This window comes from Petaurus breviceps, unplaced genomic scaffold (assembly GCF_028583685.1).
Source record: "Petaurus breviceps papuanus isolate PSGF00001 unplaced genomic scaffold, PetGlider_PUasm1.0 287, whole genome shotgun sequence".
Classification (NCBI taxonomy): Eukaryota; Metazoa; Chordata; class Mammalia; order Diprotodontia; family Petauridae; genus Petaurus; species Petaurus breviceps.
Genome location: NW_027186029.1, coordinates 1440993 through 1463822, shown reverse-complemented (window position 1 = coordinate 1463822; position 22830 = coordinate 1440993). Strand labels below are relative to the sequence as shown.

Here is a 22830-nt window from a genome sequence, read left to right as displayed (position 1 = left end):
CCATCATGTCCAGGCACCGTTCCCCAATGGATGGGGATCTACTTTGTTTTCAGTTCTCTGCTACCCCGAAAAGTGCTGCTACAAGTATTTTCGTATGTGCGGGCCCTTTCTCTGTCACCGGCCGCCTTAGGCTATGGGCCTAGCAATGAAAGTTCAGTCAATGGGTATGGTCATTTAGTCACTCTGCCTGACTCTAGATGGCTTTCCACAATGGCAGCACTGCTTCACCACTTCACCAACAAGCATCAGTGGGCCCATCTTTCCACCAACTCTCCAGCAACAATTACTCCCATCTTTTGGTCTTGGCCAATTGGCTGGGTGTGAGCTAAAACCTCAGGGCTGTTTTGATTTACATTTCTCTTATAATTAGTGATTTGGGGTATTCTTTCATATGGACATTAACAATCTGCAACTCTTTAGAGAAATGTTTGTAACCTTTGATATTTTAGGTGGGAAAAATGACCATATGCTTGTAAGGTATGAGTTGGATAAGAGGTCATTAATGGACAGGAGAATTAAGGAAAGAAAAGAGGTGGGAGAACCAGAGTCTAGCCTCAGCCAGCAGGTAGAGACAGAGAGAAAGGGTATTCCAGGCAGAAGGAACATCCTGAAACATGTGGACACAAGTACGAGACGAAGCTAGAAGGGCCGTTTGGCAGCCACCTGTGGGTTCAGACGGCTGCCTTGGATGCACAGGAAAACTTGAGCAAGCCCCTTAGAAGTTCTAGACAATCTGCTCTATAATGTGGCAATGATGACTGCCCTGCCCCACCGGGTGGTGAAGTTGGACTGGGATCATCTGCACAAAGGGCTTTGGAAACCAGAAATGGTGGCAGTGTCCCCCATGGTCACAGCAATCAGGGAAGGTGGGTCTGGAAGCTCCAGAGACAGCTGGAGCCTACTGTGCACAAGGAAGCTATTGGTGTGAGCTCTGCCAGTCAGTGAACCAGCCCCTGGCCTCAAGGAAACAGAGCAGCGTGCAAACCCTGTGCCTCTGGGCATGGCAGGCCCTGGCACTGCACGCTGGGAGAGGCTTCTTTTCCCAGGGCCTTCAGCCAGAGTTTTCAGGACCCAAGGTGGCAGTTTGTCTGGGCCAGCCACGTGGATTCAAAAGCAACAAAGTGGTCTTATTCCACCCTTACTTCCCATGGTTATCCTCCCTTCAATTCTCTTGTTCTGAGGAAGCAGGCCCTTCTTGGCAGAGAAACCAGAGAACTGAGAAGCACTGCCTTCTCTGCTGCCGGCTCTCAGCCTGCCCCTCGCCCTCCCCGGGCTCAGGTCCTTGCCCTGCCTGTAGTCCTTTCCTTCCCTTTGTGGCCTCAGTTCCTTCAGAGCTTTCGAACTCACCACAGATCCGACAGGGCCCTATCTTGAGCCTTGCCTGAGCCTCATGGCTTAGTTACCAACTCCACAAAAAAGCAGGCGGGAAGCAGACATTTATCAAGCACCCACTTTGTGCCCAGCGCTTCACACAGATCTTCTCTTTTAATAATCAAAACCAGCCCAGGAGTAGGTGCTGTGGGGGCAGCCAGAAAGGTCACCCAGAAGTAGGTGTGAGGCTGACAGGGCTCGGCTCTGCCTGTGTCAGCCATCTCGTGCTGCAGCTTCCCGACTTGTAAATGCAGACGCCTACATCACAGGGCGAGAGAAGCTTGGGGAGGCGCTAGGAAAGGAGCAAAGAGCTGACCGCACCAAGCAGCCTCGGGCAGAAGGCTGTCTCTCCATCCAGGCAGCGTCTCTCCGTTTGTCCTTTGTCCTCTACTGCTACTGTCCCAAGTGTCCCCACTCCTAGTGAAGGCACCACCACTCATGCAGGTCTCCAGGCCCATAGCCTCAGCCTGCCTTCCTCAGTTCCTCCCAGCTCCTCTTCAGAAGGCCCATCCTCCCCACTCACCCACCACCTCCTCTCACCCAGATCACCACAATCCTTGCCTGGGAGCTCCCTCCTGCAGGCCCTTCCCTACCTCTCTCCCCAGGCTGCTGGGATCCCCCTGCTCGGTGTCTGCATGGCTCCCTTACAGACTCCCTCCCTTCCTCCAGCTGCCCCAGCTGCCAGGAATGCCTTCCCTCCCAGGGTGCCTGCCGCTAGAGCTTTGTGCTGCTGAGGACAGCAGCTGTTTGTGAATCAGGACGGTTTGGTTTTTGTATCTGGATCCCGGTGCTTTATCAGATGCTCTGACTGGTGCTATTTTGTTCTGTTACCTGTCCTTGCTTCTTCTGCACATTTCTGGTTGGCGAATTCCATGTCCCATGTTAGCCTCTCAGGCCAGGAGCATTTTCTTTCTGCACGGGGCTGGATTCTCAGGTATCTCTTTCCCTGTAGTTTTAATCCCAGAAGTGTGTCCCAAGGCACCTCCTTGCAGTCATGCAGGCACACAAGGTCTCCTCCTCAGCACTTCCCTCTCCAGCACTCCTAACATCTCGTTGGCCACGTGGGCCTCACTACCTCTCCTGACCACTACCACAGCCTATCAGGCTCTCTCTGCATCGAGTCTATGTCCTCCCCACAAAGTGAACTCATCTTCCTCAACCAAGATTTTGACCATTCTGTTGTCCCCTTTCAAGAGACCTCAGTGGCCACACTGTCTCCCCTATAACCCCTAAATGACTGCCTCCAGCTGACCTTTCCAGGCCTAGCACATCATCTCTCTCCCTCGCAGACTCCCAGAGGGCTTTCCTGTGGTTCCTTACATGATATCACGCCTCCCCATCTGTGTCCTCCCCCATGTCATCCCCCAGCTCGCTTCAGAGCCCTGTTCAAGGCCATGAGTGCTGGAGCCCCTCCCTGCCCTCGCCGCCCCCCCCCCCCCCCCTGGCTCCATGGGGATTTCATTTTAGACTCACTTATTGGCGGTAAGAACTGGGCACGTTTTGCTTTGGTCTCTATGTCCCGAGTGCTTAGTCCCATCCTGGAACACAGCAGGCAGGTAATAAATGCTTGTTGAATGGATGGAAGATGGACTAGAATGGAAAGAAAGTGGACAAGGGAAGACCTTGAAGTAGGCAGGAGCAGCCGGGATGGCACCAAGAAAGGATGAGACGAGGAAGAATCAGACATGAATGCATTTTATGGGATTCCTGAGAACTGGAATATGAATAAACAAGAACAAATTCCTTGGGGGGAACTCCCTGGGTCAAAAGGAATTGCTGAGAAAATGATGAAGCAGTTTGGTCGAAATGAGCTCTAGACCAACATCTTACACCACACACCAAGATGAACTCAGGGCGGAGCCACAACCTGCATGTCAAAAGTCACACCCGCAAACACTCAGAACAGAGTGGGATCGGGATCGGGCCTGTCACAGCTCTGGCTAACTAAGAAGGTGAACCTTTAGCCAAACAAGAGACAGAGCCTGTTACAAAAGAGTAAGTAGAATATGTAAAAGTTCTGCACAAACAAAATCAAATCAACTACAATAAGAAGGGAAGTTGTCAATTGGGGAAAACATCTTGCACTGATCATCTCTAATAAGGCTCTGATATCCCAACTCCACTCCATTCCACTATCCCTGCCAAGAAAACCCCCACAGGGTCGTGAAGAGTCAGACGTGACTAAACAGCAAACAACCAAGAAACAAAACCAGGAGCCACGCCCCATCTGATGTGAAATCACTGCTCTCAAACAAGAGTAAGTTCAATATACTAATGATCCTATGGAGGACCCTGTCAAATCATGAATGCAAATGAAACCGGCAGGGCAGTTTCTTATCTAGAACACTGACGATGGGGACAAAGCTGCTAACATTTGGAAGCAGAATCAGAGGCATCAGAAAGCAGGCAAATTAATGCATTGTTAGTCTAGCTTATTAACTGGTCCAACCATGCTAGAAAGCAATTTGGAATTAAGTTGTTCCTAGCATAAGTTACTAGAATTGTCAAGCCCCTTGACTCAGTGATCCCAGGCTAAGAAGTCAAAGATGGAAAAAACAAAGGTCCCATGTATCCCAAAAGGTTCATTAACAGCACTTTGTGTGGTAGCAAAGAATTGGAAACAGTGCCCCCATTAACTGGAGGAAGGACTAGCCAAAGAACATGGCTACACTGAAACAGTGAGCAGGAAGGTCTCAGACAAGGGTGAAACACTCTGAGACAGACTACAGCAACGGCAACCATGACGCGGACAGAAGGAAAGGGCGCGGGGCAGCCAGGTGGTGCAAGTAAGAGCGCCGGCCCCAGAGTCGGGAGACCTGGGATCAGTTCTGGCCTCAGACACTTCACACACACACACACACGCACACACACACACATGCACACACACACACGCACGTGCGCACACACACACACACAACTGGCTGTGTAACCTTGAGCAAGTTACTTAAAAAAAAAAGAAGGAAAGGACGCCCCTGCAACCAGCACTGAGCTCTGCACAGCAGGACGGCCACTCCGGGCCCGAAGAGGGCAGGCACATCTCCCTCCACCTTGGCAGGGGTGCTGCGCAGCAGGTGGCCTGGGCTACAGGGGAAGGCTCCCAGGCGCAGGAGGCAGGGAAGGACAGATTTAGATAAAGGTGTTATCAGACATGAGACAGCATGAATTGTGGCCCCAGGGACAGGAAGGGTGTGGTCACTTCCTAAGATTGCAAAGCAGCCCTGGGACTGAATAGAACTCCCAAACCTTGGAAAACATCTATCCTAAGGGGTCAGCAAAGGGATGGATCTACACAGGAGCCAGAAGAAGGGAAGCAGAAGGAAGAGAGAGCATATTTGAGCCTAAGGGGAAAAATGCTGAAGACAAGGAAAGAGCCCTTGAGACGGACCATTAATGGGGCACTTTTAATGTGATCCACAAGACTCAGCACAGGTCTTAGGAGAACAGATTTCAAGGGGTTCAGAATGTGCAGGGGAGATCAGCAATGAGAGAACAGGTCTGCTATGGAATGGTAGCTGGAGGGCTGCCCCTCCATTCCTTTGAAGTACCATCGGCCAACAGGGCTGAGACTGTGGGAAAAGGCATTAAAGGTTCACAAAAGCCGGGAGTGTCGTTAGGGTGAGGTCCTGGTGAAATTTGGCAGGAAGGATAGATCGAGGGTGTAGCTTTAGCAAGCCCCTTAGACACAACAGAGAAGACTTGAAGACCTGCAAAGCTGAAAGAGGGCCTTTCAGACCACCAGCTCTTTTCTTAGAGTCTGGGTAGTCTAAGGCTAGGGCAAAGAGGGCAGGGGAACTGAGAGAAGAAAAGATCTGGAAAAACCAAGGCCTCCGATGAGGATGGATGCATGCTTCATCCAGGAACTCCGTTTTGGTTGAAATCTAATGCTGAATCAAGCGTCCCCCCTGAAATCTTGCTTACATTCATTACATTCATGAGGTTTTGCCTTGCAAGGCCCCTCTGCAGGCCGGACTTGTGACTGTCAGTGGCCAAGGGCCTGCCCCCGCCTCCCTTACTCGCTGAGCTTGTTTCCAGTGTGCACGACCTGGTGTCGGCTGAGGTGTGTGCTGCGGCGGAAGGCCCTCCCGCAGTGATGGCACTGGTAAGGCTTCTCCCCGGTGTGAATCCGGTGGTGGGAGATGAGAGAGGAGATGTGGTTGAAGGTTTTCCCACAGTCATTGCACTCATAGGGTCTTTCACCCGTGTGGATTCTGGCGTGGAAGGTGAGGGAGGAGCTGTGGTAGAAGGCCTTGCCGCAGAGGCTGCACTCGTAGGGCTTCTCGCCAGTGTGAATCCGGTAGTGGGAGGTGAGGGAAGAAAAGTGGTTGAAGGCCTTGCCGCACTCATTACATTCATAGGGTCTTTCTCCAGTGTGGATCCTGTGATGGGAAGTGAGGGAGGAGCTGTGGTTGAAGGCCTTGCCGCACTCGTGACACTTGTAAGGCTTCTCTCCGGTGTGAATCCGCTGGTGCCTCGTCAGCTGCGCGCTCTGGCGGAAGGCCCTCCCGCACTCGCTGCACTCGTACGGCTTCTCCCCGGTGTGAATGGTCTGGTGCTCGATGAGGTGGGTGCTCCGGCAGAAGGCCTTCCCGCACTCGTTACATTCGTACGGCCTCTCTCCAGTGTGCGTCCTCTGATGGGAGTTGAGGGAGGAGACGTGGTTGAAGGCCCTCCCACACTCGGGACACGCGTACGGCCTCTCTTCAGTGCGAGGCCTGCGACGAGGGAACTTCTCTGCAGTGTGAGCAGGCTGATGCAAGGCCTTCCCAAGTTCATTCCATCCACAAGGGTTCTCTTCAGGAAGACCCGAATTGCAGCTGAGGGAATTTCCACATTCCTTTTGCTTGGCAAGTATCCTCTTGGGGCAGATTCCATCCCCTCTGCTTAAGTCTGAACACAGGCTGAGGCTTCTCCTGTGTTTATCACACTTACAGAGAGTCTTCTCCACAGACACGTGCTGCCGGAGAAGCGGGCCGGGCTCAGGACTGAAGCTGTCGCCGGGCCTCTGACGATCCTCATCAGGCACTTCACTAAGGGGCTTCCTTTGAGGCGCTCTCGCCTGCCTGGGATGGTCCATCCCTGCTCCAACAGCCCTTCCCCAGGCCTCTCCCAGCACGGAGACGCCTTCCATGGCAGTGTCCAGTTTTGGAGCAGACTCCTTGGTTTCTGGCCCAGTTTTAGAATCTGAAACAAAGAAACATGTGTCAGTATTCCCTCCTCCCCGTGCTGTACACTTAGCACTGTCTTCTGCCTCCCCTCTCAAGAAAAATGACGGTCAGCTTCTTGATAACAGCACAAATAATCGCGCCATCGCATGCCCCTGTAGACACGCACATAAAAACCTTTCACACTCACCCTCACGATTTTCTAAGGTAGCTGCTCAGAAACGACATCTTCCAAATGAGGAAGCTGGGGGCTCAGCCTAAGTGAATGACTTGTGTAAGGGCACCACTGGTAAGGAGTCATAATGGCAGGGGGCTAGACTTGGTGTCAGAAAGGCCTGGGTTCACATTCTTCCTCAGGTACAAATTATCTCTGTGTCTCTGGGAAAGGAACTTAACCTCTTCTCATTTTAAGAGGTGATGATGACCAGTGTCCACCTCCCAGGGCTCTTGAAAGGATCACATGAGTGCCATGTAAATGAGTGATAAGAATTACTGTTTTACAGAAACAATAATGTCACTGTTGTCACCACCACCGCCGCCACGATCAGTCCCAAAGCCAGGACCAGAACCACACTCTCCCAATTCCCAGGCCACACAGCTCTTTCTCCTGCACCCCAACGGATCGCAGAAAAAGGGAGAACTCAGACCCTGTGATGTCCCAGCAGAATTCGAGGGGCCACCTCCACTTCGACATAAACACTGACTACTCTGACAATCTTACTTGCCCCAAATCGGGTCGCTTCATAGACAGACTTCTACAACGGAAGGGGTAGAAGATCCCTCCGAGGATGGTGAGAAAACAAAGGCACAGGAGGGTTCCCACACTTGCCCAAGATCACACAGCACTCAAAGCTGGATCTCCCAATTTCCACCCCAGTGGTCTTGTGGCCACACTCTGTTGCCCTCCCCCCCATGGAGAAACTCATTCAGACAGTGACTGGACAGCCACCCAGTGGCGTCCCTTGTTTCTCAATGTTTGGTAATCTGGCTTCCAGCCTCTTCATTCAACCAAGATTCTGCCCTGTCCTCTTTCTCTCCTTCCCCAGGCTTCCTCCCTCCCCTCTCCTTCACTCTTCTCCTAATTGCTCCTTCTCTGTCTCTTTTGTTCTATGGACTCTGGGAGACCCCCAGACTTAGCCTGTCTATATTCTCTCTTGGGGATTTCATCAGTCAGCCTGACCGTCTCTCTCTGTGTTTGACTATGTCCCAACTCTGTTGTGACAGCACTGAGAGCCTGTCAGATCTGGGGCCTCTAGGAATCTCTCTTTTCTTCCCTGATGTGGCTCTGCCCACCCTGCACTCTCTTCTCAGTCTGGCTCCAGTGTCCTCCACAGACCCAGTCGTCCTTCCCAGTTGCCCAACTTTGCTTCACTCTCTCACACTTTTCTCTTTCCTGTCCTCTTGCTATGAGTGCCCCAGGTGTCTCTAAGTTCTCTCTCAGAGAGATCATCAACTCCCACAACGGTCAGGTACCATCTTGATGCAGATGACTCAGATTTGGAGAGGAAGTTGAAGCACTGGTCAGAATGCTGGACTCGGGATCAGGAAGACCCAGATTCAAATCCTGCTTCTGATACTGGTTTACAGGAGTCACTGAACCACTATGCCTCAGTTTCCTCATCTGTAAAAGGAGGGGCTGGACTTAACAGGCTGCTCCCTATCTATGGTCCTGTGACTGAGCCCTAGGATCTCTTCTGAACCTTGGAGATGTAGATCATTACCTGCCTTTTGCACTGTCAGTGGTCACTTCTGGATGTCCAACAACTCCAAAATAGAAACCAGTATCTATCCATTAAATCTGTCCATCTCCTAGAACTGTCTATTTGGGAACAAATCTGACCAGGTCACTCCTGCTCAAAAGCCCTCAGTGACTCTGCCAGACCCTGAACTCTACACTTCATGTCCCACTTCAACACAAAGAAGTCATTCTGCAACCCTGCGTGAAGCAGACTTTGGCTCCCTCCTTCAAGCCCCGACCTGCACTGCTGGGCTGGGTCCCCAGAGGGCAGCTGGCTCCTTGTCTCCTCAGGATTCTAAGGGGAGCCCTGAGATGCTCCCCCCACCCCAACTTATGAGCCCTGATTGGTTACTTTCCCCTTAACTGATTAATAGCCAATGAAAAATTAACCTGCTAGGTTTAATGATCTTTTAGGAAAGAGTATTTACTAGGGGGTATGGGACAAAACGCCATGCCAAACAAAGTGCACACTATCCCATAAGACACCCGAATCCAGGAGAAGACGGGCTCACGCTACGAGTACACCGTGTGGCCCTAGCCGAGCCCTTGGGACATTCCTCTCAGCTATTCCAAGGACACCTCTGACGCGTCCATGGGAAGTCCAGACTCTCCTGTTTGTTCCAAGTCAACAAGGTTAACCTCGGTTTGCGGGGAAAGCGGCAGCACAGGGAGGCCGGAGGCTTCCCTTCTCTGCCTTCACATAAATCTCTCAGGGGCTTGGCTGAACGTCTCCCTCGTCTAAGGCAGTTAGCCACTCAAATGCCGGATTCTGAACTCCGGTTCATCCTTTCCCCACCAGGAGGGACGAAGTCTCTCCTTCCAGTTCCAATAACTTCCATCTGAAGGCTCTCATTTCATGGACCACTAGGTGGCACCACAGTGCATAGAGCCCGGAGCCTGGAGTCAGGAGTTCAAGTTTGGCCTGACACTTACCAGCTTACTAGAGACCCTGGGCAAGTCATTTAACCCTGTTGGCCTCTGTTTCCCCACTGTTAAAATGAGCTGGAGAAGGACATGACAAAGCGCTCTAGGAACTCTGCCAAGAAGACCCTAAATGGGGTCGAGGAGAGTTGGGCACGACTGAAAAACTCAACGGACAATGGTTTCCATCCCTTCCAAAACGATGAAGGCCTTTCATGCACCTAGCTTACCTCCCGAGGTCTGCTGGGGAAGAACGACAGGATGCGGTCTCTGGACTTGGGGTCCACAGTCTCACTGCTGAGGCAGGAGAAGTAGACATGACAAAGCAATGGGCACGAGAAGGTAACCCAAAGTGTGGGGAGCACTGCACGGGGAGCCCTCTCGCTCCTCGGCTCATTCGGGCGCGGAGGGCCTCAGGCCAGGCACCCCTGGCTCTCCCTTACACCAGACAGTCTCTGTTCGAGAACCAGACTCCAGAGGGGCTCTTCCTGCCTTCCTTCCCTCTCTTCAAGCTCCCCTTTACTCTCCCCCTTATAACACCAGCTCCCCATGTGCCATGTAGTTATTTGTATCCTTGGCTCTAAGCACTGGGCTGGCACAGAAAAAGTCCTCAACAAACACTCCACCTCTGCCCCCCTGCTGGTGCTGCCACACTCTCCTCTGGGCACGCAATCTTCCAAGAACTCCCCCCTCTTCCGCCCACCATCTCCACTCCTAGGAGTCTGGTTTCCTTCCCTACGCCAGCTGCTCTTCTGAGGCCACTAGGGACCCCAAGCAGTGAGTCCATTGTCTTCCTTGCTGACCTCTCGCTCGGCTTCGGTGGAGGCTCTGACACTGCTGCCCCATTCCCGACCCTCGCCCGGGGACTCCAGAATGGCTCTCCTCTGTGTCTCACCCTCCTCTCAGACACACTGACCTGTGCCTGGTGTGTGTATGCCCACACGCAGGTGCTGTCTCCTCACGCCTCACTTTGTGATCCTGTGACCCACAGCCTCCTTGTTCTCCTCCTAACAAGATGCTCCAGACTCTGGGCCTTTGTCCTGACAGTGCCCGTGCCTGGCACACACTCCCTCCTCATCTCACATGCCATCTTCATTCAGATCTCAGCCCCTCCAGAGCAGGGGCTGTCTTATCTTTTTCTGTATCCCCAGCCTTGGCTCTAAGTTTGTGCCTGACACTTAGCAGGAGTGTAATGAGTGTTCAGGGCAGTTTTAGGGGCACACCGTGCCTGCAGTCAGGATGTCTCATCTTTCTGAGCTCAAATCTGGCCTCCGACTCTTACGAGCTACATGAAATGAAGCAAGAAACTTCCCCCTATTTACCTCAGTTTCCTCATCCTCAGTTTTCAGAAAAGTCCTCATTTTCTCCATCCAAATGTCCTGGAGAAGGAAGTGGCAAACCACTCTAATCCCTTTGCCAAGAAAACCCCAAATGGGGTCACAAAGAGTCAGACTGGACTAAAACAACTGAATGACAACAATAAACGTTACTGACGTCACCATCTTTTGTCAATTTATCTGTCCCATCCTCCTACCCAGGGAGCCTTTCTTCCTAACAGAGATTTTTAAGGAAAAAAGAGTTTAGAAAAGCCCCCCCCCCGCGTCTGAGAGCCCCTCCCTTGCGTGGTGGAGGGAGGCAGCACCTGGGCCAGGAACGCAGGGGACAACAAGCGCTCACTGGCTGCTGTGTCAGGCACAGAGGCTTGACCTCTGGCCACGCCTTAGTCTATCGGGCCTGGACTTCTTGGGGACAAACCTTCCTCCTTGTCAGAGATGGGCCAACTCTGCGGCACCCTCTGCCCTCTCATTCTGAGGATGCCAGCCTGTAGCCTCAGAGCAGGCCTGCACAGCCTCCGGCCCATGGGCCATTCTGGCAGGCCGCTTGTGGTCCAAGGGCCAGATGTCGTGTAGGCCTGTAAGCAGCCTGTGATGTGCAGGCCTGCTCTGAAGCATGGTTTGCTTACAGGGGCATATGGTATTAGATGTTGGTATAAACCAAATTTCTGCCAAGTTCTTTCCTGGTTTTGTTTTTGGTTTTTTTTTTTGCTTTTTAGAGGGGGAGGAAGGGCTATGGGGGTTAAGTGACTTGCCCAAGGTCACACAGCTAGTAAGTGTTAAGTATCTGAGGCCAGATTTGAACTCGGGTCCTCCTGACTCCAGGGCCGGTGCCCCCCTTCCTGGTTTTTGAAGCCTCTGACTCTCTGTGACGTTGGGCTTATCAGCACCAAAGTCTTCTCTCTGATTGACTGTACCTGCTACTTAGCCTCTCTATGCCACCGTTTAACTATTCTGTTTACAAGGGTAGGAGTCAACTGAAGGGCTGAGTGAATGTACATCCCAGCCCATTTAAAGCACACAGCACAGTGCTCTAGTCCTATTTCCGTTCTCTAGTGGTAACATCTCTACCGAATCAATCAACTAACCAAAAGGCCTTAGGCAACCGGGAAGGAATGAAAGCCACTCAATGAAAGGAAATGAGTATGCCAGTAAGATAGGCAGCTGCTCTGGAGGCAGAATTCTAGTGGTGGGCCATCCTCCTTGAGAGCTGCTCCTGGTGTCTGTCCCACAGCATTAAGAGGACACCTAAGGCAGCTCTGGGGAGGGATGAAGAAGCCAGGAGGAAGCCACAGCCCTCCTAAGGGAGCCCAGCCGCCAGGGGCTAGGAGGGACGCCTGCTATCCAGAAGGTTTCTGGGTTATTATTCGTCCCAACCGTTCTCACACTAGGACCCTGACCTGCTGGTCTTGAGCACGAGCCCAGGGCCTGCACGCGTTGTATTTAGGCCACAACAATTCACAGAACATCATTCTGAGGTCATTGCTTTCTAGCATAGTTTGAGATCTAGCAATGCTAAGCGCCCTTCATTCCCACTTATTTTCATGATTTTTCTTGTTCTTCCAAGTTACTTTTCTATGTCCATGAAGTCATTATATCCTGCACTGTTACTTTCATCATGTCGGCATGGCTCAAGCATGAACAATGAATTAAAACAAACCAATGATTCATCTTGCTTCGTTTCTATTCTGTAAAGAGAGATAGTGTAGCACAGACCAGAGTGGGCCCAGAAGCCCTAGGTTCAAGTCCCACCTCTGAAACCCATAGGCTATTTCACCCTGGCCTTCACTCAGCCTTAGTCCTCAAAACAACTCTGCGAGCCCAGAAGCTGCATGAGAAGAGGAATTTCCTCACCAGGCGTCCTCTCTGTACAATGCAATCACAGGTTTCATGACACAGCTAATGGAGATCTGGTTCAAATGTGGCCTCAAACACCCAAAGCCATGGGACCCTGGCCAAGTCATCTGACCTCTGCCTGCCTCAGTATCCTCAACTACAAAACAGAGAACCACAGCACATAATTCACGGGGCTGCTGCGAAGACCCAGTGTAAGCACACAACAAATGCCTGTCCCTTCTCTCCCCAGAGAAGGCCCCTGTGCTAGGGGGGTTTGAGCCGATGCCTTCAGTGCTTTTGGGGCCCCACCTCTCCCAATGAAGACTGGCACCTTCTGACACTTCACAGGCTTGGAGAGGGGCCTAGGCTTCTATAGCCCGTCTGCGTCAGACTCTGCAGCTCCAAGGGGTCTGGACTGCCTGGAAGGCTACCACTCATATCTAGAAGGCCACAATTTTCTAGTACCTGAGGGGCTCTTCCCTCCCAAAAGGGCAACATGACCAAGATCATAAGAGATGTATGAGCGGGAAGGGAAGAGGGAGAAGTGACAGGCAACATTAAGAGGCTCAGAGGGAGGCCCTGGAGAGCTGGGTGGGAGGAGGGCCTATGGAAGACTCAGGGGGGATGCGGACAAGAGTGAAACGAGCCAAGGAGAGGCTCAGTTGCGCTCAGGAACCATGTCAGGGAGGTCACAGATTTCTGAAGCAGCCCAAATTCAGAGGCACACTGAGGGTCCCTCCCTCTCTCCATCTTTTCCCAGTCCCCCACCCCGGGCAATCACTGGTGCCTAAAGGTTTCAGATCTCAACCACGGGGAGGAAATTCCTTGATGGGAGTTCCCCTCCACCAGAGAAATCACAGGTCTGGGCTAAGAAAAAGAGGAGAGAAAACTGCACCACTTTCCTCTGTTAAGCAGGCTTGGCTATGGGTGGCTGTCAGAAGGGATCAGTGAGCTGCCTGGCTTGGCTGAACTGGATTCTTTGTGTTCAATCTTGGTTGAAGGTGAGAGGGAAGAAGGTACTGGGAATGAAAGTGATATTAAAAGCCAAAAGCACTAACAGAACTTATGAAAACATAAAATGGGGGCAGAGGCAATGGGCTTCCTGGCCACTCCAAGCAAGGCAGAGCATGAGGAATAGGGAATAGACCTAGAGAGAGCAGGAAAACAGGCACACACTGACAGCCAAGTAACATCATTACACTAACAGCAGTAACAGCTAGCATTCATGTGGTGCTTCAAGGTTTGGGAAGCACTTTATAAACATGCTTGATTTTACCTTCACAACTGCTCTGGGAGGGAGGTGCTGTGATCACCCCCACTTTGGGAGGAAAGCTCCAAAGGGCACATGGAAGTGAGCAGAAAGCTGACAGACACAGAGAAGAGCAGGGAAGGAGACCCACCAGGGCAGAGGAGAAAGCCTGAGGCCCCACCGAGGCAGGGACGTGTCAGCAGTGGGACTCGCTGAGGCAGAGATGAGGCCCAAGGAGGGCAGGCGCTGCCAGCTGTGGCCTCAGCCCGGGACTGAGGGCCAGGGAGCCAGCCAAGCATGGGCAAAGGACATCCAAGGCCTGAGCACCGGTCCGCCGTCACTTACCCAGACAGGTGCTTCCTGGGACACTGCCCTCTGGCATCCAAGGAGCTTCCCCTCGTTCCAGCTGGTCAATCACCTCTGGTTTGGAAGCTGCAAGTCCTGCTTGGGGAGATGGGAAAGTGCTGGAGCCTCCCATCCCCCTCAGAATCCAGTCCCAGCCCCCTTCTCTTCCAGAAACACGGGTATGGAGGAAGGCCCAAGAGAAGCTGGGAGGGATGGGGTGAGATGTCCTGTGGCCTCTAGGAGGAGGTCAGAGTAGATGCGAGCTCAGAAAAACAACCTGAATGTGATCTCCTCTACTGTAAGAGGGTGGACACTATTCTTATTTTCAGCATCTACACTAGGCTTTCAGAGGAGATTCAGAGGTCACACAATCAAGCTACCAGTTCCCAGTTTGTGAAAGCAAAGCTGTATTACCTGAGAGCAGACAGTCCCTCTCAGCACCCTGTCTCCTGGTTATGAAAGGACTGGTTTTCAGAGACCAGAGATTTTCAGACAGCCCCCAACATTTCTGAAGGGGTAGCCAGCACCCTCCCACAGCCAGATGCTGAGTCTCACAGGAGCCCCCCTTACCCAGGCACACCAGGTTCCTGTAATTTTCCAGGATCACATCCCTGTACAAATCCTTCTGAGAAGGGTCCAGGTGCCCCCACTCCTCCTGGGTGAAGTCCACTGCCACGTCACTGAATGTCACCGATTCCTGCAACAGCAAAGGCTTTTGTGCTACCTGGGGACTCTCCCTTAGACTGAGCTGGGAGAAGTGGAGCTGGCAGACATCCTAGGAGGGGACTTGCTAGTGTTTTAGCTCAGGCACACTCCACATCCAAGGTGAACGGAGTGCCAACTGCACGCTTCAGTTTGTTGGATCACCCAGCGCCGGGCAGCTTTGGGCTTACAGCCCCGTGGGACACGCGAAGGGCGGTGCGTCTCCGGTAAGGGGGGTCCCCGGCCGTCACTCGGGATCCGCCGGCCTTGGGCCCCTTCCTTCCTCTCAAGCCTGGGCCTCCCGTCCCACCTGCTGCCTCCGCTCCTCAATCCTCTGCCCCCCCAAAGCCCAAGCTGTGGTCAGGCCGAGAACCGCAGCGACAACCAGAGCCGCCCTCCACAGGCTATCGGCGGGGCTCAGGAGGGCAGCCCGCGGCCGCGTCCGGATCTCAGCGCTCCGGGGCTGCCTGGGGCTCAGTCCCCACGGGGATCACGGGGGGGGGGGGGGCAGCGCCCCTCCCTCCTGCGGCGTGGGGAGGCACTGCTGGAGGAGGCACTGCTGGAGGAGGCACTGCTGGAGGACAGCGGGGCTAACCTCCCAGTGCGCCGGAAATGCGGAGGGGCCCGGACACCGGCCTTCCACCCTCGGGCGGAGCGGGTGTCAGGGACTCCCACGCCCCTCCACGTGGCGCGGAGGCGCCCCGGGGGGACAGCCCCTCGGCCTCCCTTCCCAGCATGCCTCGGGCCCACGGTGGCCCCCAGAGCCGCCCGGCTGGCAGAACGAGGTGGGGGGGCTCGGATGTGCCAGGATGATAACAGCGATCCGCCTTCGCCCCGCCCCGCCCCGCCCCGCCCCGCTCACCTGGCCCGCCCCGGCCGTCAGGGGCTCCGGGGCCATGGCCTCCTCTTCCTCGCCCTCTCCCGCAGCAGGAGGCCAGGGGCTTCCGAAGGCAAATCTGGGGAGCAGACGGCGCCCCTGAGGAGGGCGGGAGGGGTCGGTCCTCCAAGCCCCCCCCCCCAAACGGGGGAGGGGCGGGGCCCAGGGTGGGGTCTGGGGTGGGCGCCTGCCCCGGCTGCAGGAGTGCCCCTTCCCCCCCTCCCCGGCCTGGGGGGTGGGGTCGGAGCTGGGCCGGACACGCCCCCCGCCCCCTCACCCGCGCTTCTCCCCTTAGGGCGTTACGGCTTTACTCGGGCCCGGCAAAAACAAAACAAAACAACAACTCTTTACGGGGGGAGTGGGGAGGGGGCCGAATCCCCGGGTTTTAATTAGATGGGGGAGGGGGGAGAAGGGATTGGGGGAGGGAGGAGCCTGGAGCAGCTCCCGGAGGCCCCAGAGAAAGGGTGACGCTGATTGGTTCGGAGGCCCCCGGGCGGCACTGATTGGCTCGAAGGCCCCTGGGCGACCAATGGGGGTGTGACTCGCCAAGGGGGTAGGGCGTGAACTGCGCACGCGCACTGCCATCGCCCCGACGTATCGCTTCTGCTCTCTACACCCCCTTCCTCTCCCCGAGAGAGACTACGAAAACAGGCGCCGGGGACGTAGCGTCCCACCCCGACTCAGGCCGCCCTCGGGCCCCACTCACCCTGGCCCCGTACCAGGGTTCGGGCTGCAGCGACGGCGGCGACTGAGGACGGAGCTAAGCTGAGGCGGCCGCTAGTGCAGAGGGTTACGAGAATCCGGGAGGGAGCGGAAGTAACGTTTCCATGGCAACCGCGACGGAACTCGGCCCCGAATCTGCCGTCACGCCGAACAGCCTTTTGGGAAGTGTAGTTCGGAGACCGGGACGGCCTAGTGCGCATGCCTAGATCGTCCTCGGACGAGACTGGTGGGAGGAGGGGTTCTTCTCCTCCAGCTCGGACTCTCGCTCCGGCCCCGCTCCCGCCCCTTGGAGTTTGGGCTGGAGCTGCTCTCCCTCTAGCTCCCTCCATGTGTACTGGGAGCTGTGAAGCTGATTTTTAACGTTGAAGCGCACGCCAGCTCTGGGGCCGTGGAAGGCGGAATAAGAGTCCCTGGGGCCCGCGGGTCCAGCTCCCTCTTTTGAGTGAGGAGGAACCTCAGTGAACGAAACCATCCGTAGCTGGGTGCCTCGCATTGCGCCACTGCCTATGAACGGGCCCCGGCCCCTCTCCTGCATTCTCCAGCTAGTGACGGAAGGTCCAGGCCAGGGTCCTGCCGAGAGGGGGGGGGGGGGGGGGGGGCCGAGGGCCGGCGGTCTGGGCAGGAGCTGCGCCCTCCCCTCCCCCAGATCCCCGGGGAGGGCACCTTGTAACTGACGTGGGGGCGGGGCTTCCAGGGAGGTTCCCCCTCCCCCCCAGCCCGGGTCACGTGGCGAGCCTAGGAGGCCTGGGGCCGCCGGGCGCTGGCCGTGGTGCTGCCGCCAGCTCCCTAGGGCTCCGAGCGGGAACCCGGCGGTGATTGCAACAGGCTGGCGTCTAAGCTGGGAGTGCTGGGGCCGCATGAAGCAGGCCTAGAGATGGGCGCGCCCGTAATCCGGTAGTGGGGTCCATGTCCTGGCTGCTGTCAGAGCCCGGCTACGCACTGAAGTCACGGGAAGGAGGAATGGCGGCTACACACAGGCCCCGAGGGGCTACCTGGGAGAACCCCCGCCCCTGAACATCACTCCCGGTGCTGGAGCCGAGGCTTCGGGGCCGCCTCCTCCATCCTTGATCCGCTTCGGCCGCCTCCTCCATCCTTGATCCGCTTCGCTTAAGGCCAGCCATTGTGAGACTTGTCAGTTCCGATTATTCAGTGTAAGATGCACTGGGAGGCGGCTCTCGAGAAGACGAAACTATTGGTATATTCATTACACAGATATCGCTGACTGTAAAAATCACAATGCCACAGCCGCAATGAGCTTTGGTCCTTGATAGCACAGATCCCTGGGTCCTCCACTGGAGACCCTTCCCACTCCTGGCCATTCAGCCAATCTCTAACAGACCCCTGCCCATCCCTCCGTCATGTGCTAAATGCCCTCCAAGGAAGCAGGAACCACTGCCGTTTCTGCATTAGTCAGTGGGTCCACAGGCTTTGGTGTACCCCAAGCATCCTCAGGGTTTGCTGCCAATACAGGTTCTTGGATCTGCTTTGTTAAAGGAAAGCAACTCAAAATGGGTTAACAAGCTTACTTTAATCAGTCAAATATGTATCATTTACCTAGTTCAGGGGAAAGAGGTCAGCCCCCTGAACTTCAAAGTATACAGGCAGAATTATCAAGACAGAAACAGATCAAGTAGACAGCTTTCCAAACTGTCCAGCCATTACATCCATACCCAATCAACAGCTGGGTTTCAACATCTGGGTTTTTCAAAGGGGGGGGAGGGGCTCCAGATAACGGCTTCCCAGAATCCATATCAAATCACAGAACACTTCTCAAAGTGAGCCCCCAAAACAAAGCCTCACATCAGGGCTTATATAGCCTTCTCCTGGCTCAGAGAATGTAACAACCTTATTGACCCACTGGCCAATCAAAAAGTATCTACTGAAAAACAAGCCTCCCACCCCAGGCTCCAGGTGCATTTTAGCCTAGGGGCAGGGAAGATCTTTAAAATTTACATTCTCATTACATTGGTCAGGGGGCTATTCTTTTTTTTTCTTTTTGGAGAGGCAGTTGGGATTAAGTGACTTGCCCAAGGTCACACTGCTAGTTTTTTTTGTGTTAAGTGTCTAAGGCTGGATTTGATCCTGACTCCAGGGCTGGTGCTCTACTCACTGCGCCACCTAGCCGCCCCCATCAGGGGGATATTCTGTGCCAAACCCAGCACTAGGCTTTGGGCCTTGGGCTAGCCCTTGATGGGATTCTGGGATTTGGTACCAGGGAAGTTCAAATACTTCTGTTGCCAACAGCAGCACCCACCAGCCACATTAGCAGTTGTGAGGTTCGGTTCTGGAGTCTGGAAGATCCAAGTTAAAATCCAGGCTTGGGCACTTACTGACTGGGTGACCCTAGGCAGAGCAGTTGGCCTCTGTCTGTCTCAGTTTCCTCCTCTGTAAATCGGGGTCACACCAATACTCTGAAAGATATTGTGAGAATCAAGCAATCAAACTTGGCCCTTATCACAGGGCCAAGCACAAAAGAGGGGCTGGATCCATCAGTGTTCGCTTCTTTCCTCCCTCTCTTCATGTTCAGTGAACTCCAGTGGCTCCCCATTGCCTTCAGGATCAAATCCTCCTACCCTGGTCCTACTGCACCTTTCCAGTGTTCTCATGCTCCCCCGTGCTCTGGGGATGCTAGCAAGGGACGCTATTCCTCAGAGAAAAGGCCCACCCTCCACCAGCTGTTGGCGCTGTGATTGGCCATTCCCCATGCCCAGAGCCCCTTCCCTCCTCGCCTCTGCCTGCCCAAGTCAGAACCATCTTTAGGCTGTGGAGACCAGAGGAAGGCGAGGCAGAGTTAACCTCTAGCCCTCCCTGAGATAGCTCCAATTTGTGTGGCCACGTCTTGCTTGCTCATACTGCCCCATGAGACTGTGAGCTCCTTGAGAGCCTTGCACAGTGCCTAGAATATAAGCATTTGTAAATGCTTGTTGAGTTGACTTTACTGGGCTTCTTTCAGTCTCAGTAGCCATTTGCTCTCATTGCAAGTCATCTACAGGGGGAAGGGAACAAGCATTTATTTATTTTCGGGGGAGGGCTTATTTTCGGAATAGGTCTTATTATCGGGGAAACACGGTAGATGAAAGAACCAGAGTCTTTCTGACCTTGTGGGGTCTGAAGGCCAGGAGATCAAGCTGGAGGAATCCAAGTCAGAGTCCAGGCTGGGTTTTGTAGCCAACCCAGCATCACACCTTGAGGAGGAGTAATGGCTTTAGGAGTGACCTTCCTGACAAGGCCAGACTGGCAAGACAGATTTATTAATTACTTACTAAGTGGATAGGGCAGGAGGTCTGGAGTCAGGAAGTCCTGAGTTCAAATCTGGCCTCAGACACTCACTAGCTGTGTCACCCTGGGCAAGTCACTTAACCCTGTTTGCCTCTGTTTCCTCATCTGTAAAATGAACTGGAGAAGGAAATGGCCAACCACTCTGGTATCTCTACCAAGAAAACCCCCAATGGGGTCACCAAGAGCAGGACACTGAAAATGACAGAACACCAACCGCACCAGAGCACTAACAATTAGTTAGTCGGGGTTAGCTGGGTACCTGGGAGAAGTCTGGCTCATTGAAGGAGCTTTGCAGTGTCCCCAACATGTCCCAATCTCCTCTTTACCTCCTATTCAACTCAGGGCTGACTAGTACTAACAATTCTAAAGTCTGAAGCAGAGCCAGGCGGGGATGGAATACTGGCAGCCTGGGCCTCTCCCTGCAATGGAGGCATCAGGAGGCACTCCTCCATGGGAGACCTCATGGGAGGAAGTTCCAGGCCAAGAAGGCCCTGGGTACTGAAGGAGGTCTGAGGCTGGCCTCAGTGGAGGCTAACATGGCAGCAAAGCCCAGAAATAAAGGCCAGAGGGGGCCGGTCAGCCAGCCTGGGCTCCTCCCCAACATGCAGGCCCCGCCCAGCAGGAGCCAACAGGAGTATTCTCTGGGTGTGAACTTGGAGGGACCAAACTGAGCATGCCCCTGAGGTATTGGGGGGAAGTGTCTGTGCTTTTGGGCTTGTTTGATTATCTCTTTCTAAAAGCTTTAAGTGGTTAGGAAAACAATCAGTGGGGCCTTGAGCTTCTGGCAGCAGAGAAGAGACCCCTGAAACCTGCCCTCCCATAGAAGGCCAAGGAGCAGAGGCCACTAGCAGCTTCTGGGAGAGAGGCCAGAGCATCGCCCTTATTGGAGTCCAAGCCCTTCGAGGGCAGGGGCTGCTGTTTGCCTTTCTTGGCACCCCGAGCACATCACGCAAACCTGGCACATAGCACGTCCTTGGGAAATGTTTGTTAACTTGAGTTGATTTGATTTGCCTCCCAGTGACAATTAATACAGTCCTGTAATTTAATATCACAAGCATAAATAAGGTTAAACTTGAGTCAGCACATGTCCAGTCCAACTTACTTTGGCACCACCTGACATATCCACAAAAACAGGAGATGCTTCCTCAAATGCTCTGCTCAGACGTAGGAAAGCCACACTTCCAGCATTCCTCTGGTCCAGCCAATTCTCTTCAGAAAAGGAAACACAGTTGGCCCGGCATGCCTGCCGTCCAGCTACACTGGCTCACTGCATTCACCACTGTCCTTGGCACGTGTCTGCCAGCCATCACCATTGTCCTTGGCATGTGTCGTCCTTGGCACATGTCTGCCAGCCGCCTCTCTACTGAACCACTGCAGTCTTTTCCCAGGAGTTAACGCCAAGCCTCATGATCTATACTCTGGAGACCATTCTCTCCCCTGTTTTCAAGATCAGGATGATTTGCTGAGCCCTTTGATACCTGCTCCTGGGCTTATATCTCTTGCTGGCCTTTCATCTGGGCCTCTTCCAATTCATCATCAGTAAATAAGTTCTGTCCTGGATGTTGCTAACCCATTGGGGGGGGGGGCGGTATATGTTGATTCTTTGCTATAGTTTTACTTTTGCAAATGGATTTTTTCAATTGACAAGCATTTGTCTTCTTTCCCTCTCATTAACTCACCCCCTTGTAAGAGATATGCATAGCCAAGGAAAACAAATCCCCCCACTGGCCATCGCCAAAACGTGGGTCTCATTGTTCCCTCTCTGTCAGGAGGTGGATTTGCTAACCCATTTCCAGCTTCAGTTCTCTCTTGGGTGTTGCCACCCCATCTGGCATGTTGCTACTCCATTTTTGGTGCCACTAGCCCCATGAGCCCTTGGCATAACATTCATTTCCAATTCTTCGACTGTTGTGTGACATCTCACACAGCACTTGCAGATTAGTGATAATAAGTGGGAGATGTTTGACTTATTGAAGGAGCTTTGCAGTTTCCCCAACATGTACCAATCCCCTCTTTTTCTCCTGTTTAACTGGGGATTGAATTGTTGTCCATGTGTACTCTCTGCCCAGGACGGACGTCACAGTGGACTAGCTCTAGAGCGTGTCCATTCAAGTAGATGGCTGGCTGCTTTTGAGCCCCTTGACCTTTCCTCTGTGGCTGGTTGAGTTATGGATCCTCTGCAGGAGGCGCTGCGATGTTCTGAGTCTTGGGGAACCAAGCGCAATGTCCTCCACAAACAGGAGAGTCTGCAGGACTTTACCACCTCAACATCTCCCACCTGGAAGGTCATCAGTCACAGTGCCTGGCCCACAGGAGGCGCTTTATCCATGCTTGGTGACTTGACATCGACGTTGGGTCTTCGCCATCGGGGCTGAACACTTTAGGCAAGCATACTCCTCCCAGTGTCATCTTCTGCCATGTTTATGATCAGACACTCACAGGATTTCTGCTCAACGTGAATAATGAGTGGTAAGTGCTTTCTTCTCCTAGCTCTTGCCATGTCCCTCACATTCATTTGGTCTCACCCAGTGTGAATTCTCAGATACTGAGTAAGAGGTGATCTCTGGTGGAAAACCTTCCCACAGTCACTACATCCTTATGGCTTCTACACTCTGAACGTTTTCTGAACTTCTTTGTAGAAATCTCCCCATATTTGGGACATTCATAAGGTTCTTCCCCAGTGCGGATTCCTGATGCATTGTGACTTTTTTCTCCCAACCTGATCCAACCCATGACTGACTCTGATTCTGGGCCCCTCCCACATCCCCAGAGGCCTTCTCCATGACGTTGGTGCCTTCCCCTCTTCAGTATCTGCTTCTGATTGATGAGTTTGTCCCTGAAGCTTTACTTGAGGAAGCACTGATGCCAACCACGCTCACTCCAAGCCTGGTTCAACCCCAGACTCCCTGGAACATAGTAGGTCTCCTATAAATGCTTTTTCCTTCCCACCCTCCCTTCAAATTCAGTATGTTTATAAGGTGGTTCTTCAGTACAGATTCTCTGATGCTGATTGAGTTGTTTATTCATGTAAAATGCCTTCCCACATTCATCCCAAACGGCCCATTAATGCGAGATGTTTTAGGTTTCCTGAAGTGGTGTGCAAATCCTTCTCACATTAATCATATTCAAAATTTCCCTCCTTAGCATGCATTTTCAGGTGTTGGATAAGGTCTGAGACCTGACAAAAGTATCTAGATAGATAGATAGGTAGATAGATAGATGGATAGATGGATGGATGGATGGATAGATGGATGGATGGATGGATGGATGGATGGATGGATGGATGGATGGAT

The 22830-nt window shown here is 53.4% G+C and overlaps 1 pseudogene; it reads right to left on the bottom strand.

Annotated features, from left to right (window-relative positions):
- Positions 1 to 3051: 3051 nt before the first annotated feature.
- The window catches only part of LOC138167726 (zinc finger protein 208-like), a 51296-nt pseudogene continuing 31517 nt past the window's right edge, over positions 3052 to 22830 (bottom strand).